Genomic DNA, 23405 nt, shown 5'->3' with positions numbered 1-23405 from the left:
CCTTTCATTTGATACCCATATCGTACAAACAAATTCTAGAGTCACCCCTGGTCCACCATTATGGCGATATCTCGAAAAGGAGTCCACATATAGAACTAAGGCGCACTCCTTTTTAAAATACTCATTAACACCTTTCATTTGATACCCATATCGTACAAAAAAATTCTAGAGTCACCCCTGGCCCACCTTTATGGCGATATCTCGAAAAGGCATCTAACTATAGAACTAAGGCCCAATCCTTTTTAAAATACTCATCAACACCTTTCATTTGATACCCATATCGTACAAAAAAATTCTAGAGTCACCCCTGGCCCACCTTTATGGCGATATCTCGAAAAGGCATCTACCTGTAGAACTAAGGCCCACGCCCTTTTAAAATACTCATTAACACCTTTCATTTGATACCCATATCGTACAAACAAATTCTAGAGTCACCCCTGGTCCACGTTTATGGCGATATCCCGAAAAGGCGTCCACCCATAGAACTAAGGCCCACTCCCTTTTAAAACACTTATTAACACCTTTCCTTTGATACCCATATTGTACAAACGCATTATAGAGTCAACCCTGGTCCACTTTTATAACGATATTCCGAAAAGGCGTCCACCTATAGAACTAAGGCCCCCTCCCTTTTAAAATACTCATTAACACCTTTCATTTGATACCCATATAGTGCAAACAAGTTCTAGAGTCACCCCTGGTCCACCTTTATGGCGATATCTCGAAAAGGCGTCCACATATAGAACTAAGGCCCACGCCCTCTTAAAATACTCATTAACACCTTTCATTTGATACCCATATCGTACAAAATAAATTCTAGAGTCACCCCTGGTCCACCGTTATGGCGATATCTCGAAAAGGCGTCCACCTATAGAACTTAGGCCCACTCCCTTTTAAAATTATCATTAACACATTTCATTTGATACTCATATCGTCCAAACAAATTCTAGAGTCACCCCTGGTCCACCTTTATGGCGATATCTCGAAAAGGCGACCACATATAGAACTAAGGCCCACGCCCTTTAAAATACTCATTAACACCTTTCATTTGATACCCATATCGTACAAAATAAATTCTAGAGTCACCCCTGGTCCACCGTTATGGCGATATCTCTAAAAGGCGTCCACCTATAGAACTTATGCCCACTCCCTTTTAAAATTATCATTAACACATTTCATTGGATACTCATATCGTACAAACAAATTCTAGAGTCACCCCTGGTCCATCTTTATGGCGATATCTCGAAAAGGCGTCCATCTATAGAACTTAGGCCCACGCCCTTTTAAAATACTCATTAATACATTTCATTTGATACCCATATCGTACAAAATAAATTCTAGAGTCACCCCTGGTCCGCTGTTATGGCGATATCTCGAAAAGGCGTCCACCTATAGAATTAGGCCCACTTCCTTTTAAAATTATCATTAACACATTTCATTTGATACTCATATCGTACAAACAAATTCTAGAGTCACCCATGGTCCACCTTTATGGCGATATCTCGAAAAGGCGTCCACCTATAGAACTTAGGCCCACTCCCTTTTAAAATTATCATTAACACATTTCATTTGATACTCATATCGTACAAACAAATTCTAGAGTCACCCCCGGTCCACCTTTATGGCGATATCTCGAAAAGGCGTCCACATATAGAACTAAGGCCCACGCCCTCTTAAAATACTCATTAACACCTTTCATTTGATACTCATATCGTACAAACAAATTCTAGGGTCCCCCTGGTCCATCTTTATGGCGATATCTCGAAAACGCGTCCATATATAGAACTTAGGCCCACGCCCTTTTAAAATACTCATTAATACTTTTCATTTGATACCCATATCGTACAAAATAAATTCTAGAGTCACCCCTGGTCCATCTTTATGGCGATATCTTGAAAAGGCGTCCATCTATAGAACTTAGGCCCACGCCCTTTTAAAATACTCATTAATACCTTTCATTTGATACCCATATCGACAAAATAAATTCTAGAGTCACCCCTGATCCACCTTTATGGCGATATCTCGAAAAGGCGTCCACCTATAGAACTAAGGCCCACTCCCTTTTAAAATACTCTTTAATACCTTCCATTTGATACACATGTCATACAAACACATTCCAGGGTTACCCTAGGTTCTTTTTACAATATGGTGATTTTCCTTTACTATGTCTCCACAGCTCTCAACGGAGTATGTAATGTTCGGTTACACCCGAACTTAGCCTTCCTTACTTGATTTATTTATTTTTCTCGTATTAATCTAGAAAATGTAAAAATTTTCACACAGATTACAAGAAAAAAAATAGACATACTAATATTTAAGCGTATAAACTAAAAATTGACTAAAAGTTTATGTATATAAATAATTTAAAAACGATTTAAATATGTGTTTTGTGGAGGAAAAATCCAGACCCACAGGATTAAATCCAGACCCACAGGATTTGAAAGCATATTAAACTCTTTAATTTGTTTTAACCGTGTCCAGCCAGAAATTATCGTGATTCCGTAGACTCCTCTCTGGGATGTTGAAACAAATTCTGGGTAGTAGAAATTGACAGTCAATCGATCCCTCCTGCCACCTGTTGACCCAGTGGATACCGCCCTGATATCAGCGCCTTACTCACTGGCAACAATCGCATTATCTTAGGCGATTTCAATGCCCATCATGATCTATGGCATTCAAACTTGCGGGCGGACAGTGGAGGTGAGATGTTGGCGGATCAAATAGAAGAAACGACGTTCTGCACAATAAACGGAGACGCCCCACACGTATGGTAGGAAGCTGTCACAGTTCGCCGGATATTTCAATCGTGAGCGCAGAACTCGTAAACCTGCCTATACTTATTTCGCTCGAGCGTACCGCCGACTTCATCATCACAGAAAAACGCACTTTCATAAACTTTAAAAAAGGAAAGTGGGACGAATACAAATCCTTTACAGACAACCGCTTTGCTGCCCTCCCTATCCCGACAGATGCGCGAGAGAACGTGACCTTATACAGCTCGATCCCGGCGACCCCCAAATAAGGGATATAAACCAACGGATCAGATTGCTTGTGGATGAACACAAGCGGGCGAAATGGGAGGAGCACCTAAGCGGTTGTAACCTCTCTGCCGGTGTAGGCAAACTTTGGTCCACCGTAAAGTCCCTATCGAATCCGTCTAGGCACAATGACAAAGTTTCCATGATAAACTGCTGTCGGTTGCGAAAAAATGCACCAGCGCTTTCTGCCGACAATATATAATGCATTCTACGGTCGACAAAGATAGACGGAGGACCAACAGACACGCACATAAACATAAATTCACCGCGTCATCAATTACCATCACCGCCAAAGAGGTTGAGGATGCCATCGGTCATGCTAAACCATCCAAAGCAGCGGGCCATGCCGATGCTTAAAAGCCTAGGTGTTACCGCCGTCTAAGGTCTAGTTAAGGAGGCAGTACTTTACTTATTTCATTTAACTACCAACGCTATACACATTCATTAAACTAATATACATACACATGAACATACGTATTAAGTCTTCATCCTATTTTCTCATTTCACGTTATTCTTTATCCATATGTATATACATAAAGTTAATAGCTGTTAATAGAAAAAACTAAAACGGCAGTAGTCATTTTGTCGTCAGTGGTTTGATACAAATTATTCTTTAAAGTTCACTCCTTTCGCTTTCATACATATTAAATACATACATATTAAATTGTGTAATTGAATTGATACTTGAAATTAAAAGCACAGTGTTCTATTAGAAATTTGACTTTATTTATCCGCTTGGCTACGTGCATAACTGCAACGACGGTAACACATCTTTAAAGAATAATTTTATATTAATAAATTAAGCGCGAGCGGTGCGTGAAAACTCTCGGTAAAATTGTTTAAATCTACAGCGTGGTTAATTAAATTTTAATTTCTACCAACTCACGCTCGACCCGCATACGTCTCATCAACGACGAGTAATTTTACATCGAAATGGGAAGAAATTATCACTGCAATAAATGTGACCAGCCAGATAATGAAGAAATGGTACAGTGTGATCACTGCGATAGTTGGTTTCATTTCGTTTGTGTAGGCGTGGATAGCACTATCGCGAATGAAGATTGGAGTTGCGAAGCTTGCATCCAAAACGCTACAACTACAACGGTGAACAACGAGGCACCAGCATTGTCGACAGCACCTCCAATATACGGAACAGCGACGACAACACCTTTGCTACAGCCAGCGGCAGTAACAACGTACGCAGACATTTTCGGCACGGGAAATATCCCAAACGGGCAACAAACATCAGCAAATCGCGTGATAACAACACCAACAAAGAACTTCATCGCCAATTCTTCCGCTTTTATTCCTTCGGTAGCGAGGATGCCTTCGCCAATAATGACGTCATCGTTATTACCTCCGCACCAACAAAGGGCTAATTTTGACAATAGTTTCACCCGCCAGAACTTACACAACGTTGGTATTTCAGCGCCAAATTTAATGTCATTTGGTATGACAAGCGATTCAGCGGCAGCGCGAGTGTCACAACAGAATTTGCAAATACAACGTCTGGAAGAAGAAATGAAGCTCCAACAACAATTCATTGATTCGAAATATAAAATATTAGCGGGGCAAGAGTCTCCCATGTTAAGCACGCGTACAAATACCTTTGCAAATTCACCAACTTCAGCACAACTAGCTGCAAGACACGTCATACCAAAGAGGCTACCAAATTTTAGTGGCGATCCCGAAGACTGGCCACTATTCACAAGCAGCTTCGAAAACAGGACAGCGGCAGCTGGGTTTTCAAATGCAGAAAATCTCATCAGACTGCAAAATTGCTTAAAAGGTAAAGCAAAAGAAATGGTGAGAAGCAAATTGTGCTTACCAGATATGGTTCCCGAAATTATATCTACACTCCGAATGTGCTTTGGACGTCTGGAACATATTTTAGATCGCGTTATTAATAAAGCAAGAAACATGCCGGCAATTAAAGATAAATTAGAAATGCTTATAGATTTTTCGCTAAGTGTACGGAACATATGTGCAACAATGGAGAGTTGTCAAATGCATGCACACATGCACAATCCACTCTTGGTGAAACCATTATTAGAAAAATTGCCGAATAATCATAAATTAAATTGGGCAATGTACCCAAAGAGTAGCGACGTACCGGTAGTCAAGTTGTTCAGTGACTGGTTGTACCAGATAGCAGAAGCAGCCAGTACACTGTCAGTTTTGCTCCCTCCAAAATCAGCGCATCAATCAACACACACATTGTGGCCGAGTCTGGAAGGGACGGTAATCACAGAGAAGCCAACAAGTGCTACGTCTGTGGCGGTGACAGACACAAAGTCGAGGAGTGCGAAGTTTTTAAAAACGCATCGCTCAGTCGCAAGTGGGATTATGTACGCGAGAAAAACCTTTGTCGTATATGCCTACACGTACATCGCCGAAAGTGCTCGAGCTTCAAAAGTTGCGGTATAGATGGATGCCCAGCAAAACACCATCCACTATTACATAACTGCAAGGTAGAGGTTACCAAGCAAATCGTGAGTACAAACAATACCAATGCAAATACACAGGTAAACGCACATAGCTGTGAAGATAGTAAAGCGCACTCATATTTTCGAATCGTGCCCGTAAATATTCATGCAAAAAACAATGTAATAAAATCTTTCGCATTCCTAGACGAGGGCTCTGCCGTTACACTCATCGAGGAGAACTTGTTCAAGAACCTAGGCATAGAAGGTGAACCAAGTCCTTTGTGCTTGAGGTGGACTGGCAATACCACTCAACGGGAAGGCAATTCGCTGCTCGCATCAATAGATATTTCTAACCACAATGGCCATAAATTCACCCTAAAGGACGTACGTACTGTGGAAACTTTGAATTTACCTACGCACGACAATCACTACGAGGTCGGACTATTATGGCGCGCAGATAATTGACGCCTACCAGAATGTTATAATCAAGCGCTACGTCGACATATGTGTCTGCAGAATAAATTCAAAAAAGAACGCAGCCTGAAAGCTACGATTCAAGCAAAAATTGATGATCTTGTCACTAAACGCTATGCTCGCAAGTTAACATTGGACGAAGTGGCAGCCGCTAACGAAAAGGTATGGAACCTGCCAATTTTTTTAGTGAAAAATCCCAACAAACCGGGGAAAATACGTCTAGTATGGGATGCCGCTGCTAAATCAAACGGCGCCTCGCTTAACGACTTTTTATTGAGTGGACCCGACCTACTCAACTCTTTTGTAAATGTTTTACTGGCCTTCAGAGTGGGTAAGATAGCAGTGTGTGGAGACATCGCGGACATGTTCCATCAAATTAACGTTCGAGAGAGCGACATGCATGCTCAACGGTTCCTGTGGTGTGACATCAACGATGACGAAATCCATCCCAGCTCATATGTAATGTGCGCGCTCAGTTTTGGAATAAGCTGCGCCCCATGTATCGCACATTTTGTGCGCGACAAAAACGCCGAAAGGTTTCGCAACAAGTATCCCCGAGCGGTGGAGGCTATCCAAAAATATCACTACGTCGATGACTTTATCGACAGCACAGATGACGAACAATCAGCTATCGAGTTGGCAACACAAGTGAAGCAAATACATGCAGCCGCTGGGTTTAACGTGCGCAACTGGTCATCAAGTTCATTATCAGTACTGAGAAATTTAGAATCAGATACTAAAATCAGCCAAACGTCCCGAGAGTGGGGCTCGACTACCAAGGTTCTAGGTATGTTTTGGGACCCCGTTAACGATGTGTTTAGATATATTTTCAGATTTTCCCGAATGCGCCGTGATGTGATCAATGAGCCCCTCGTGCCAACCAAAAGGGAAACACTACAGGTCTTAATGTCCATATACGATCCGTTGGGTTTTATTTCATGTTACACTATGGGCCTCAAAATCCTGCTACAAGACATTTGGCGTTCTGGATTGAATTGGGATGAGCCGCTCTCTGAGTTTTTATACAATAAGTGGTGCGAATGGAAGGCTGTGATACCCGTCGTCTTAAACATACGTATACCGAGATGGTACTCAACGTCACTTAGCTCCGCAACTGAGGTTCAGCTCCACACGTTCGTTGACGCAGGGGAAAGGCATATTCCGCCGTAAGCTATCTGCGCGTAGTACACACTGATACCACGACTGTTACGTTAGTGGCAGCTAAAGCGAAGGTTGCACCACTAAATCCACTATCGATCCCAAGATTAGAACTGCAAGCTGCTCTTGTCGGCGTGAGATTAGTAACACACATTCTAAGCGTACACCGTATACGAACCACATTACAGTTCTACTGGACTGACTCCAAAACCACGTTAAGATGGCTGCGTATGGACCCTAAAGGTTTCCAACAATTCGTAATGCATCGTATTGGCGAAATATTAGAACAAACTAACGTCGAGCAGTGGAAATGGGTGCCGTCTACTCTGAACCCAGCTGACCTCGCCACGAAGACTACTCCACATGTGAAAGAGAAGACATGGTTCTCAGGGCCCGATTTCTTGTCATCCAATAGTGAAGATTGGCCTATTACTAAACTACGCGAGAAAGTTGAAGAAGAAGACTCTGAAATAAGGCACCGCGTGTTGGTTATCCAAACACCTGATGTACGTCCACCAGATTTTAACTATTTTTCATGTTGGAAACGTTTGCAACGTGCCATCGCTACATTTATTTTATCATATGTATTTAATTAGCGAGATTTGCTCATATTGCTTTATACAATGCTTTTTGTAATTGATATTAGAGAAAAATTGTAAGTTTACAAACGGCGATAGTTACTAGGACATGTTTCTGAATTTCACTTCTTCATCAGCTAGCTTTTCGGGAGCTGAGCGTAGAACTCGAATCTCCAACATTCATATCAGTGCAAGCCTTTAGCTGCTAAGCCATATGAATGTCCCGTAGTTCGCTGTACAATTGGTCTCTAAGAGTTGCCTCTTTGTTTATATTCCTTTTGATCACCATGTAGGCACATACACTCTGTATGTAGTTTATTCCTAATGGTGTGGATATGATTTTTAGGCGCGCTTTTGAAAGCTTAGTAACATTTGTTCGGATTTTTACAGTATTTGTTTTTAATACTTCCGCTGTTACTATTATATCAATATGATCATATGTATTTAATTAGCGAGCTTTGCTCATATTGCTTTATACAATGGTTTTTGTAATTGATATTAGAGAAAAATTGTAAGTTTACAAACGGCGATGGTTACTAGGACATGTTTCTGAATTTCACTTCTTCATCAGCTAGCTTTTCGGGAGCTGAGCGTTGAACTCGAATCTCCAACATTCATATCAGTGCAAGCCTTTAGCTGCTAAGCCATATGAATGCCCCGTTGTTCGCTGTACAATTGGTCTCTAAGAGTGTAAAAGGAATATAAACAAAAAGGCAACTCTTAGAGACCAATTGTACAGCGAACAACGGGACATTCATATGGCTTAGCAGCTAAAGGCTTGCACTGATATGAAAATGGAGATTCGAGTTCAACGCTCAGCTCCCGAAAAGCTAGCTGATGAAGAAGTGAAATTCAGAAACATGTCCTAGTAACCATCGCCGTTTGTAAACTTACAATTTTTCTCTAATATCAATTGCAAAAACCATTGTATAAAGCAATATGAGCAAAGCTCGCTAATTAAATACATATGATCATATTGATATAATAGTAACAGCGGAAGTATTAAAAACAAATACTGTAAAAATCCGAACAAATGTTACTAAGCTTTCAAAAGCGCGCCTAAAAATCATATCCACACCATTAGGAATAAACTACATACAGAGTGTATGTGCCTACATGGTGATCAAAAAGGAATATAAACAAAAAAGGCAACCCTTAGAGACCAATTGTACAGCGAACAACGGGACATTCATATGGCTTAGCAGCTAAAGGCTTGCACTGATATGAATGTTGGATATTCGAGTTCAACGCTCAGCTCCCGAAAAGCTAGCTGATGAAGAAGTGAAATTCAGAAACATGTCCTAGTAACCATCGCCGTTTGTAAACTTACATTTATTTTATTTATAAAAAGGTCGATCGCACAATCTAAAAGTATGAAAAAGCCCGAAATGGTAACAAGCGAAATGCTTGAAGTCGCACGCACATTTTTGCTAAATTACGCTCAAGCCGTAGAATATAGCGAAGAAATCTATAACCTTCACGCGGCAAGCCTGTTCATAAATCTAGTAAACTAATTGCTCTTAATGTTTACCTAGATGAAAACGGGATCCTTAGAAGCAAGGGCAGGGCAGAACACCTAAACAATCATGGCGACGTTATCATACTCCCTCAAAATCATATTACGTTTTTACTTGTACGGTGGCATCATGAACGCTTTCACCACCAAATGCACGAGACTGTGATCAAGCGCATAAGGAGCCAATACCACATCCCACGTTTTAGAGTGATGTACCGTAAAGTTCGAAAATTGTGTCAAGTTTGCAAAAATAACAGTGCCACACCAAAAGCGCCGCAGATGGCTGTTTTGCCAGTAGCAAGGCTTGCGGCATTCGAGCGACCCTTTACGTTCACAGGAATCGATTACTTTGGTCCTTTATACGTGTCGATTGGAAGGCGCCGAGAAAAGAGGTGGGGCGTAATATTTACGTGTCTCACTATTCGCGCCGTTCATATTGAGGTGGCACACAGTCTGGACGCTAGCTCATGCGTTATGGTTATAGCAAATTTTGTCTCGCGACGAGGAACACCCCGCGAGATATTCTCGGATAACGGGACTAATTTTAAGCCAGCGATGAAGATTATGAATGAAAATATCAAGTGGAAATTTAATCCACCCGGCGCATCGCATATGGGCGGCGCTTGGGAAAGACTAATCAGGTCTATAAAAAACGTACTTTATGGCATTTGCCCGACGATGCAATTCAACGACGAAAGTGTTCGATGCGCGCTTAACGAGGTTGAGTTCATCATCAACGCCCAACCCCTTACTTTCGTTTCCGTCGAATCGACCGATGATGAGGCTATCACTCCCAATCATCTGCTGATGGGATCATCAGATGGGTATAAACCAATTTTTAACGAAAATGCAGATTTACGCCAGCGGTGGCATCAAACACAAAAATTTGCCGATCAGTTTTGGCGCCGTTGGACCAAAGAATATTTGCCAATGATATCTCGTCGAAACAAATGGTTCAGCAAGCAAGACCCAGTTAAAATCGGCTATATAGCAGTAATAGTTGATTCTGACCTTCCGCGCAACAGTTGGCCTAAAGGTATCATAATCGATGTGCATGTAGCAAAGGATGGTCAAGTGAGGTCCGCCATAGTCAAGACAAATAAGGGCATATTCCAACGACCTGTCACGAAGATAGCAGTTTTAGACGTCGGCGTTTCAAATAGTAAACTTGCCGGACAGGGCTCATTTACGGTGGAGGGGATGTTACCGCCGTCTAAGGTCTAGTTAAGGAGGCAGTACTTTACTTATTTCATTTAACTACCCGGTGAATCCAGTACTTAAAGAACAATGCCCAAAACTAGCAGAGGATGAACGCACTCTCCCTAGGGAAATGCGTATCTTTCTAGCTGAACTTCGATCTGGCTACTGTAACAGGTTAAACTCTTACCTATCCAGAATAAACCCCGACACACAAACTGTATGTCCTGCTTATAATGAGTTCCCACATGACACCAACCATCTCTTCAACTGTATTGGGGAACCAACGCCTCTAACACCCCTTTCATTATAGTCCACCCCTGTTGAAACAGCAAGTTTCCTTGGTCTCCCGTTAGAGGATATTGATGACAATTTGTGATCGGTCACAGCTATTAGGTGGGGCGAAGCATTGCTACAACAACAGCAACAACAACCAATCACAAATTTCCATCAATGTCCTCTAACGGGAGTCCAAGGAAACTTGCTGTTTCAACAGGGGTGGACTATAATGAGAGGGGTGTTAGAGGCGTTGGTTCCCCAATACAGTTGAAGAGATGGTTGGTGTCATGTGGGAACTCATTATAAGCAGGACATACAGTTTGTGTGTCGGGGTTTATTCTGGATAGGTAAGAGTTTAACCTGTTACAGTAGCCAGATCGAAGTTCAGCTAGAAAGACACGTATTTCCCTAGGGAGAGTGCGTTCATCCTCTGCTAGTTTTGGGCATTGTTCTTTAAGTACTGGATTCACCGGGAAATTCCTGGCATAGAGGTCCGACGCCTGTTTGTGGATTTCATTGAAGACCTACTTGTGCTTTTTAGCTTCACACGACTGTGTTCTCAGGTGCCGCATTTTCTCATAATGCCTACGGAGATGACCCCTTAAGCCCCTGGGCGGTGTAGCCTCAACAATCAGATGTCTGTTCGGATGCCCAGGTTTCTGGGTATTCAACAGAAACTGTTTGGTTAGCATTTCATTTCTCTCCCTAATGGGGAGTATTCTCGCCTCATTATGTAGGTGGTGTTCTGGGAACATAAGAAGACAGCCCGTAGCGGTTCTGAGAGCGGTATTTTGGCAGGCCTGTAGCTTCTTCCAGTGAGTAGTCTTTAGGCTTGGCGACGATATCGGGGACGCGTAGCATGCAATCGGCTGGCCAATTGTTTTATAAGTGATAATGAGCGTTTCTTTATCTTTACCCCAAGTACTGCTGGCAAGAGATTTGAGCTGTCCCGTATGGAGCCCTGATTTGCTCGGTATTCTGCCTGTTCATTACCTTTACGTCCTTGATGCCAGGGAACTCATCCTAAGAAAACCTTGTGTTTGTTTTCCAGATCATTTAGCATAGGAGAAACGAACTGAGGCTCGATACGACGAGGGTAGTTGCTCGGGTTTTGTATGAATGCCATCTTAACCTCCGTCCACCTGTTTGGAATTTAGCTGAGAAGTAGAGATGCCTTATATAGGATGGAGCTATATGGCTTGATCTCTGCAGTTACATACAGGGATAGACCCCATTCTTCTGGTGACTTGAATGAGCTGAAAGTGTACAAAGCCAATTAAGTGTTAATAGCTTACTGGTAAAAAAAGAAATGTCTGAAGTGCGAGCGAAAACTTGTTCTCTGCTTGCTTTACCGAATCTTAATCGCTGCTCTCACCCGAAAGGTATGTTAAAACTGAATAGCTTTTCTGGGGCTCTATGAAGCTCTTGAGGGTACCCCTACTAGAATGGATGATGAAGATCTAGTTAGCACAATTTTGGATTTTCTACAAAACAACTTGTCGCGTGCGATATTCATATCGTTAGCTTGAAAATTTTTATTTTAATGCAGTTTTAAAACTGAATTCAAAATGCATCGATCACAAAAAAAAAATATTTTAATTTTTCATTTTTACGTGCTGTGGGTCATGATGTGTAAATGTGCTAAGTCGTCAGCTGTTAAAAAGAATGTGATAATTCAACCTGAATTACAAGTCAATTCTTTGTGCGCGCATTTTATTTATTTAATTCACTAGCCTTTACCCGCGGTCCCGTCCGCAAGGAGAAAATGAAATATATGGGCTATTCACGTTAGCCTGCTTATCAAGTTAAACCATTTTTTTCTGTCTAATGGATTTTATGTTTGTAATTGAGTAAAAAAGAACTAAATGAGCGGATAACCTGATAGGATCCCCAAATGATCCCGAAATTATCCAGAAAAAGCCGCGAAATGACCCCGACGATATCGCAGACGGATACCGAAAACTATCCAGAAATGCCCCGGAATGCTCTCCAAAAGTTCCCGGAATAGTCCCAAAAAGCCCGACATTACAACGACACGATTCTAGACTTATCCAGAGAACCACACAGAAATGATCCCTGAAGGGTACCAGAATGATACCGAAATAGTCCCGGAAAAGTTCCGAAAAGACCCTGACGGGCTCCCAGACGGATCTCAAACGGATCGCAGACGGATACCGAAAACTATCCAGAAATGCCCCGGAATGCTCTCCAAAAGTTCCCGGAATAGTCCCAAAAAGCCCGACATGACAACGACACTATTCTAGACTTATCCAGAGAACCACACAGAAATGATCCCTGAAGGGTACCAGAATGACACCGAAATAGTCCCGGAAAAGTTCCGAAAAGACCCTGACGGGCTCCCAGACGGATCTCAAACGGATCGCAGACGGATACCGAAAACTATCCAGAAATGCCCCGGAATGCTCTCCAAAAGTTCCCGGAATAGTCCCAAAAAGCCCGACATGACAACGACACGATTCTAGACTTATCCAGAGAACCACACAGAAATGATCCCTGAAGGGTACCAGAATGATACCGAAATAGTCCCGGAAAAGTTCCGAAAAGACCCTGACGGGCTCCCAGACGGATCTCAAAAACCATCCAGAAAATATCCAGGAAGGGTTCCTAAAGTATCCCGACATAGTTCAGAAAAAGTTCCGAAATTACCCCGAGGAGATCCACGACGGATCGCGAAATCCATACAGAAGTGATTCCGGAAAGGTCCCAAAATGATCCCGAAATAGTCCGGAAATGACCCCGATGGGATCACCCACGGATTCAGAAATGATCCCGGAAGGGTTCCAAAACTATCCCGAAAAAGTAACAAAAAATCTCGTAATGACTCCTACGGCATCACGGACGGATCCAGAAATGACCTCAGAAGGGTCCCCAAATGATCCCAAAATGGTCCCAAAATGACCATGATGGATCCGGCAAACCATCAAGAAATGATGTCGGAAGGGTTCCCGAATAATACAGAAATAATACAGAAAAAGTCATGAAATGACCGCTAAAGAGTCCCGAAATGATCCTGAAAAAGTCCCGAAATTACCCCGATGGGTTCCCGTACAGATCCCGAAAACTATCCAGAAATGATGCCGGAAAGGTCCTCAAATGATCCCCCTAATATTCCCGAAATTACCCTGATGGGATATTGGACGGATCCCGAAAACCATCCAGAAATGATACCGAAAGGGTCCCCTAATGATCCCGTATTAGTCGAGGAAAAGTCCCGAAATTACCCCGACGGGATCCCGAAAACCATCCAGAATTGATCTCCGAAGGGTCCGCAAATGATCCCGAGATAGTCCGGGAAAAAGTCCCGAAAAAACTCCGACGGGATCCCGGACAGATCCGGAAAACCGTCCAGAAATGATCCTGTGAAAGTCCCGAAATGACCCTGACATTGTCCAGAAAAAGTCCCGAAATTACCCCGACAGGTCCCAGACGGATTCCGTAAACTTCCCAGAAATGATCCCGGAAGAGTCCCAAAATGATACCGAAATAGTCCCGAAATGACCCTGGCGGGATCCCGAATACCATCTAGAAATGATACCGGAATAGTCCCGAAAAAGTCCCAAAATAACCCCGACGGGATCCTGGACGGATACCAAAAACTATACAGAAATAATCCCGGAAGAGTCCCAAAATGAACCCGAAATAGTCCCGAATTGACCCCGACGGGATCTCGGACGGATCCCGAAAGCCATCCAGAAATTATCCCATAAAAGTCCCAAAGTGATCCCGAAATAGTCCCGAAAAGGTCTTAAAATAACCCCGACGGGATCCCGGACGGATCCCCAAAACTATACAGAAATAATCCCGGAAGAGTCCCAAAATTATTTCGATGTAGTCCCAAAATGATCCCGAAATAGTCCCGAAAAAGTTCTGAATTGACCACGACGGGATCCCGGACGGATCCCTAAAACCATCCAGAAATTATCTCGGAATAGTCCTAAAGTGATCCCGAAAAAGTCCCAATAGAGTCCCGAAAGGACCCCGACGGCATCCCGGAAGGGTCTCGATATGATCCTGACGGGATTACAAATAAGTTGAAACTAATTATAAAAGCATCTTATATTTTGTTATTATAACAATTGATGGAGGGCGGATGGCGGGAGGAGAAGTACCGCTGCTCGTTTTTCCAAAATTGTTTAGATCTCGATCTGTATGTGCCAGATACCAAAAACTATTGATTTAGGAGAAAATTTATATTGAGTTATAACAATTTATAGATTTTACACCAGAGGGGGAGATAAAGGGGGGGGGGGGCGGAGGGTGTCACTGCTTACTTTGTAAGCCCTCGACTTATTTGACCCATTGAGTCTGTGATATTGGTGAAGGCCAGTATACGTAAAGTTATAATGTGTAAAAATTATTAAAAAGTAATTGCTCGAAGGGGAAAAATAAATTTCATCCAAATCCGTCCAGCCGTTCTTGCGTGATTGAGTCACAAAGACAAACGTCTGGACAAACATGCAAACATCCAAACTTTCCCATTTATAATATATATATTAGATATTAGATTAGAATTAGATATTAGATAATAGATTCAGTCTAAATGTACATGCTCTGTTGTTGTTATTGTTGTTGTTGTATTAACGATAAAGACATTCCCCGAGGCTTTGGGGAGTGTTACGGATGTTGATGGTCCTTTGCCGGATACAGATCCGGTACGTTCCGGTAACAAAGCACTATTAAGGTACTAGCCCGACCATCTCGTGAACGATTTATATGACCACATTAAACCTTCTAGGCCATCCCGACCTCCCCACCCCCTAGTTCCATGAGGAACTTGGGGTCGCCAGAGCCTTGGCTGTAAATGAAACAGGATTCGCCACGGGTAGGTGAGGTTGACAATTGGGTTGGAGAATCTATATATTGCGCAACACACCCTTGAAACCGGATTCACCCAATTGAGACATGCCTTTGGTGTTTGATAAATGCTTTGCGCTGACCATAATCTACTTCAATTCTTACAGTCGATAACTACATGCTTTCTTACAGGCTAGTTAAAAATAGAAAACAATTTAAGCTTAAAGTTATATAAACTGTTATTAAAATTAATAACACTACCCTTCAAAAAAACCGAGTACTCCATAAATAATGTAAGGAATACTCCTTTGGGAGTATAGGAGTATTCCAAAACTAATCTGTATTCATACAAAAAATGTGCTCCAATTAACATTGCGATGTCCTAAGAGAGGAGTAGGTGATCCCACTCTCGATTTGTTTGTGAGTATTCCATAGAGTACATACGTGAGAGTACTTTCCAAAGTACTTTCACTGTAGTACTCCATGGAGCACCCACAGAGGATCATATGCCAGTGCTAAAGAGGAATTGTGTCGGAAAGAATTATCGGAGTGAATTTAGTTTAAAATGAAAGTAAATGAAGAGGGGCAATACAACTTTTATATTTTATACTCCGAATATTCTTATGTTATTTAGCATTTGCGTGAATAAAGAAACTAATATTTCTCTATACTATAGTATGTATACATAAAACCAATGCGCTGTTGCATTTTACCAGCGTTGCCATAGTAAAATTTTATCATCACTTATTTGTGTGCAATATTTTACTTTTGGCAACTCTGTTTGATCGTCATCGTGTTGTGATCACGGTCGTTAAAAAACGAGCAACGATCGGCTGATGGTGGTCCGTAAACGCATTGCAAAGGAGTATTGTTAGAGTACTCCAACATGAAGAAAATGGAACACGTAATCCAACAATTTTTGCAGGGTACTTAATCGATTAATAGTCCTATAGGACTGAAGCTCTCTCTATTTATCTCTGTATCCTTCTGTCGTGACCTAAAGCGCAAAACGGGCTTTTCACATTGCCCAGATTTAAAGCAGGCGCTTAAGGTCTTGCTAAACTACTGCTGTGACTCAGTTTAATTTCGATGTACATATAGCGATATATCGACTGCTAAGTTCAGTATTATCATATCTCAGGTAGGGTCTAGAAAACAAACTTTTAAAAAACGCCCTTTATCACAATTTGTTTGAAGTAAATTCTACCACATACGCTCTTTTTCAGAATGCGAAATTGGATATCGGCCAATCTAAGAATTTGATCTGAGCGGGGGCGTTTTCTAATTGGCATCAGATGCATTGCGATATTCTACTCTGGCATCGATGTGTACAGCTGCGCTCACTAAAATAGTAGTATGTAATTGTCAAATGAACTTTTTTTAAATCATGATCTCTAGGGTATAACCCGTTACCGTGTTATTTCCAAAACATTTTTTCATTGAGATGGTATCTTCAGAGTATTTGGGTGATTTTACCTAATTTGGCGACTTTAAAGCGACCCCGCTTAGAAACACTTTATACTAATTGAAACAACTTTTTCTAAATTTTTTATGTTAGTTTGCCCGGGAGTTGAATCCAAGACCTTCGGTGTGGTAGGTGGATTACTCTGCTACCACACCACGGCGGCCGCCGTTTATTTTCGCACAGTGTACATATAATAGCGATGAATACCTCCGTACCAAATTTCAATAGGATTTAGCAGGTTTTGACTCACGGCTTAAAAACTTAAAAAGTTTCTTCTTCAAAATGTGGGCTGTGCCCCCGCCCCCAAAATTTTATCAACATTTTTATTTTTCGCCACACAGTCAAGACATGTCAACTTTCATCACTTTACCGTTCTTCGTTAAAATATTATTGCCTTTTTTTCATTTTCTTCCAATGATTAGCATAACGGGAGCCCTAAAAATTACGCCGACAGCAGCACTGCATGCCATTCTACACATCCCGCCTGCAGACCTAATGGCCAAAAATATCGCATTAGCAACTGTAACAAGGCTTAAGGCCTCGGGACAGCTTGAGTGCAAGCCGTATGGCAATAGCAGTATAGCGCCATCTAATATCGGGAAAATGGAATATATGGCCCTGTGCATGTGCTTCGCAGGAGTTCTGTGGGCCACAATGGAGCCGGAGGGTTGGCGCCAGGGTGAAGAATTGACAGAACATACAATACAGTTGGCTCCACGTTAACAGAAGGTGTCGGGTATGCTGTTTACTGTGTCGGTTCAGAAATGAGTAGATCCTACAGGCTGCTTGATTAGTGCAGCGTCTTTTAGGCAGAATTTATAGTCGTGAATAAAGCAGCAGAAATTTCGGAGTAAGTGCTTAAGCTACAGTCGCGTCAGTATATATATTGATAGTCAGGCGGTGATTAAGGCAATAATCTCACACAGTACTTCATCGAGAAGTGTCCTTGAATGCAAAGAAGCATTGGAAAAATTTCGAGCAGGCCGGACCATACATTTATAATGGGCTCCCGGTCATAAAGGGATAGAAGGTAACGAAGCGGCCGATGAGTTGACAAAGGGGGCAGCACTCGCTGAAACGACAGTAGACGTCCGAAACCGTTTTTGAGAAAATGGTATCCTAGTACCAGATTGGGGTTCTTCGTTTGGCCGTAAAACAAATTCTAATCTATTCTAGTTCGGGATAATCCAGTATACCAACTAACTCAATTTCTACTCAAGTTAGCGTGTTAACGACCGGGCGGAATGACGGACGGACATGACTCAATAAAATTTTTTGTCGATGCTGATAATTTTTATATAAGTAAGTCTATATCTATCTCGATTATATGCAATAGCGTGCTACCGTTATTTAATCAAAGTTATAATGCCCTTGTGTACAAAAGTACTCGCTGGATATAAAAAGCAAATTGCAATGGGGTACTACCATTTCAGTGAACAAAACTGTAAGTAGATGCATACGATTTGGACAGACTTTATAAGCGGGATCAAGTGCTGAGATAGTAGAGGTATTACAGATTTTTATATTCAACATAGATTGCGTACTTAAGTAGATACATACTGATATGCAAGTGCATATAAAAGTTAAATGCTCCTTTTTTTTAGTATTTTAAAATTGAAAATTGGGCAAGTTGTCCGGAAATTTTGAATTCTCACGTTGCTTTTTCAAATACCTCGCTAATCCAACAGTTGGTGCATTGCAGCGCCTTATATAACGTCGTGATACATCAAACTCACGAACTTTTTCTTCCTCTTCCATTTCGTAGGCAAGCATATAACCCGGACGACAAACACATTTTGCTTTGGTTCCCAAGACTCGTTGTGCTTGTGCTTGCATAGGGCCGATTGTATTTGTTTTAAGTGGTTCTAGCCATTGTCCCGGTCCACATGGTCCTCTCGTATATAACTTGTAACATTTGCCATTAATTTCCACCATACCAGGTGTAGATTCACAAATATTTTCTTCATCTGCAGCAACGCCACCATCTACATCCGCACATTGCTTATCAAGATTCCATATAACACTTGAACAACCGCATATGCCATTGTAAGAGATTCCATCTATGGATGGGCGTGCGGTGAAATCAAAAACTACCATTTGATGCAGAGAACATGAGCCTTGAGAGCCAATACGATAGCATGTATTCTGATGAGGAAAATAAAGACGACTTTTACCGCAAAAATTTCGTACACCATCGGTTGCGTTGATAAGGAATCCATTGGGATCACACGAGCCCCGCGTATATAAGCGATAGCAGAGGCCATCATTCCATGGCACATAACCATCTTTAAAGTGGCATTGGGCGCGTTGTACGTTCGCTGCGGTGAAGTTGTCGGGCGACTAGCAGTCCTATATATGGATAAGTAAACATATTGTAACGAATTTACTTGCAAATCCTCTTATTTGCCCTTTTGCTAAGAAGTTCGTATCACTAAACTGTTGAATAAATAACTCCAATATTGAATAATGGAAAAATGGCCTTTATTAAAGTACTTCACAATAACACTTATACTTTGAAACTAGCTGGCTTAATAACCAAACTGATAGCTTAAATGAAACTGACTTTCAAAATAATACTGCTATGGCTCGCTAGATAGCGTCTTAATCGAAACTGCTTGATAGCTCAAATCAAACTGAATTCCAGCGCCTCTACATTTGCTGCCTTTTATACCCTCTGATTTCAACGTTCGCATCTTCTAGGCGCTTCCAGAATCTACTATATCCCATCAGCTCTCAAACTTCTCAGCTGTAACTACAATTGCACGATTTTATAGATTCTCTCATTACATACTTTCAGGAGTATCTCAGATATATGCATGTGTTTGTGCATTGATTCTCCGCTGCTCGTATACGTATGTGGTACATATGTGTAGACGCAATTATTGTTTCGTTTATGTAGATACATAATGATTGAATTATTGATGTTAATTCACGTCACTGCTTAGCATCGACTTAGAGATAGCAGCACCCCTTAGTTTTGCTAATATTCGTAACAATATGTATTGCCAAAACGTGAATATATAGTTATACATACATAAATATGAATGAAAGAGGAATGAGATATTGCTATTTTTTACACGGTCATGATGTCGATCATAGCACTGGGATTTTGTGTTTGGGGATTTTGATTTTGGGGATTTTGAATTTGGGATTTATGTGTTTGGGTATTTTTTTTCTTTTGGGATTTTGTGTTTGGGTATTTTTTTTAGGGGATTTCGTGGCACTCCCGTACAGTCATGCATTCTACCATTTTCGTTCCTTACATTTTATAATTTATTTATTTATTTATTAATATATATAATAATCAGCAAACCGTTTTTATAAATTTTATAAATAAATACATACATGGATTTTATTTGTATGCTTAGTAGGTACATATCGATGGTGGTTGCACACAGATCCCAAGTGACGAATTTCAAATTTTGTATACTATCAAAACTTAGTATGAAACATTTGAACCACTTGAACCGAACCGGTTCGGCGGTTCAGAGGTAGCCGCGAACCGGTTCACGAATCGGTTCAAGTTTTGCCTGTGTGGTTCGAACCACTGAACCGAACCGCTGCGATTTTGGAGGCGGTTTGCAGCCCTGATTGATAGCAGTAATGAAGCGTAATTTATCAAAAATAAATTATATAGGCGGCCACCGTGGTGTGATGGTACCGTGCTCTGGCTACCCCATCGAAGATTCTGGGTTCACGCAGGTCCCGTCCCGCCAATTTGTAGGAAAAATTAAAGGGGCGCGACGCAAATTGGAAGAGAAGCTCGGCCTAAAATCTCTTCGGAGGTTATCGCGCCTCACATTTATTTATTTTTTAAATTATGTAATTTCATTTTATTTTCGTGAAAATACTGTAGTATGGAATCTTACATTTGAGTCCAGTTAGAGAACCACAAGTTGTTAATTAAAAATTTTCAACTTAAGTGATACAATTTTTTGCTTTATAAAAGATTCCGTCTTTTGCTGAGTACGCTATGATTCTCGCGTTGAGCCACTGGTTAGAAACAACTCTTGAGATTTTAGAAGTATGCCCAGTTATCAACATGATCTCTAATGGTACTCAAGCTCAAATGCTTGTTGGGTATATTCGACGCCATTTCGAACGAATTCAAATAACTGATAGGTTAACTAGAGTTAAACCCTGCCAGATGGGTCGCTTAAGCTCAGCTTAAACTATAGTTAGACTGAAAACTGTAGAATAAGTTTAAGCGTAGTTTAACTGACAAAATGAGTTGAACTTGTACTGAAAAGCCGGGCCTAAATAACAATTTGAAAGGAAACTATTTTCTTTAATATTTTGTTGATGCCTCTGAAACATCGTTGTAGATCCTGAGTAAAGCGCAGTGGCGTAGTAGATTTTTTAAATTATCTTAAAAAAGTAGCAAATATACTACGATCGTAGTGAAGCTCTAACCCTGCTCGCGCATCCGCTAATATAATTTGTTTATGCTAAATGCTGACGACTGCTGTTTTGTATTTGGAGCTAGCAATTGGTATAGTTTTGGTTGATAGAAATTTTCAGTTCACATTTGAAGAGTGTTTCGGTAGGTCGCTATAATCAGATTTTAAAATTGTCTCATATTTATTTGTATATACATATGTATATATATAACTTTAATCGCGTAACGATGGTTTGTAGTAGAAAAAAAGAACTATAAAAGAAATGTTGAAAAAGATTTTGATTGAGCTATAACCGTTCGATATCAAAAATTTCAAGAATGAAATGAAATTGGAGCATCTTCAACAAATACTGATCAAGTGGTAAAATTTGGTGAGTGGATTGTTGTTGTTGTTGCTATTTTGGTTAAAATTTTGGAAAGTGGTCGTGGCACGGCCACATTAAATAAAAGTTTTCCTTAAAAGGTTTGCAACTTGTTTTTGCTACACGCATGTCGAATGATTTTTTTTTTAAGGAAAGCGTATAAAGAAATCAAAATATTCATCAGAGCGCACCACATAAAAACAAGTATGGAAGGCTAAGTTCGGGTGTAACCGAACATTACATACTCAGCTGAGAGCTATGAAGTCAAAATAGGGGAAAATCACCAGTAGGAAAATGAACCTAGGGTAACCCTGGAATGTGTTTGTATGACATGTGTATCAAATGGAAGGTATTAAAGAGTATTTTAAGAGGGAGTGGGCCATAGTTCTATAGGTGGACGCTTTTCGAGATATCGCCATAAAGGTGGACCAGGGGTGACTTTAGAATGCGTTTGTACAATATGGGTATCAAACTAAAGGTGATAATGAGTATTTTAAAAGGGAGTGGGCTTTAGTTCTATAGGTGGACGCCTTTTCGAGATATCGCCATAAAGGTGGACCATGGGTGACTCTATAATGTGTTTGTACGATATGGGTATCAAATTAAAGGTATTAATGAGGGTTTTAAAAGGGTGTGGTGATAGCTGTATATTTGAAGGCGTTTTCGACCACATTGTGGACCAGGGTGACCCAGAACATCATCTGTCGGGTACCGCTAATTTATTTATGTATGTGACAGTATTCCTGCCAAGATTCCAAGGGCTTTTGATTTCGCCCTGCAGAACTTTTTCGTTTTCTTCCCCTTAATATGGTAGGTGTCACACCCATTTTACAACGTTTTTTTCTAAAGTTATATTTTGCGTCAATAAACCAATCCAATTACCATGTTTCATCCCTTTTTTCGTATTTGGTATAGAATTGTGGCATTTTTTTCATTTTTCGTAATTTTCAATATCGAAAAAGTGGGCGTGGTCATAGTCGGATTTCAGTCATTTTTTATGCCAATTCAAAGTGAGTTCAGATAAGTACGTGAACTGAGTTTAGTAAAGATATATCGATTTTTGCTCAAGTTATCGTGTTAACGACCGAGCGGAAGGACAGACGGTCGGCTGTGTATAAAAACTGGGCGTGGCTTCAACCGATTTCGCCCTTTTTTACAGACAACAGTTATCGTCGTAGGATCTAAGCCCCTACCATGTTCGACTTATGGCATTAAAAGTATCCTAGATAAATTAAATGAAAAAGGGTGGAGCCACGCCCATTTTGAAATTTTCTTTTATTTTTGTATTTTGTTGTACCATATCATTACTGGAGTTGAATTTACTTATATACTGTAAAGATATTAAAGTTTTTGTTAAAATTTGACTTAAAAATGTTTTTTTTAAAAGGTGGACATGTTTGTCAATCGATTTTGCTAATTTTTATTTAGGACACATATAGTAATACGGGCAACGTTCCTGCCAAATTTCATCATGATATCTTCAACGACTGCCAAATTACAGCTTGCAAAACTTTTAAATTGCGTTCTTTTAAAAGTGGGCGGTGCCACGCCCATTGTCCAAAATTTTACTAATTTTCTATTCTTCGTCATAAGTTCAACTCACCTACCAAGTTTCATCGCTTTATCCATCTTTGGTAATGAATTATCGCACTTTTTCGGTTTTTCGAAATTTTCGATATCGAAAAAGTGGGCGTGGTT

At 40.8% G+C, this 23405-nt stretch overlaps 1 protein-coding gene across 5 annotated transcripts in view; it reads left to right on the top strand.

Moving 5' to 3' along the window:
* The window catches only part of Neurl4 (neuralized E3 ubiquitin protein ligase 4), a 117197-nt gene that overhangs the window by 46797 nt on the left and 46995 nt on the right, over positions 1–23405 (top strand). The window contains exon 1 of one of the 5 annotated variants that reach the window (XM_067787680.1): positions 21490–21716. The exons of the other annotated variants lie outside the window; for them this stretch is intronic. The gene's annotated coding sequence lies outside the window, so the exon portion shown is untranslated. Of the gene's footprint in view, positions 1–21489; positions 21717–23405 lie in introns of those variants that run through there. 5 annotated transcript variants of the gene reach the window in all.

The sequence above is a fragment of the Eurosta solidaginis genome, chromosome 5 (assembly GCF_040869045.1).
Source record: "Eurosta solidaginis isolate ZX-2024a chromosome 5, ASM4086904v1, whole genome shotgun sequence".
NCBI lineage: Eukaryota > Metazoa > Arthropoda > Insecta > Diptera > Tephritidae > Eurosta > Eurosta solidaginis.
This window is presented reverse-complemented; position numbering and strand designations above follow the sequence as displayed.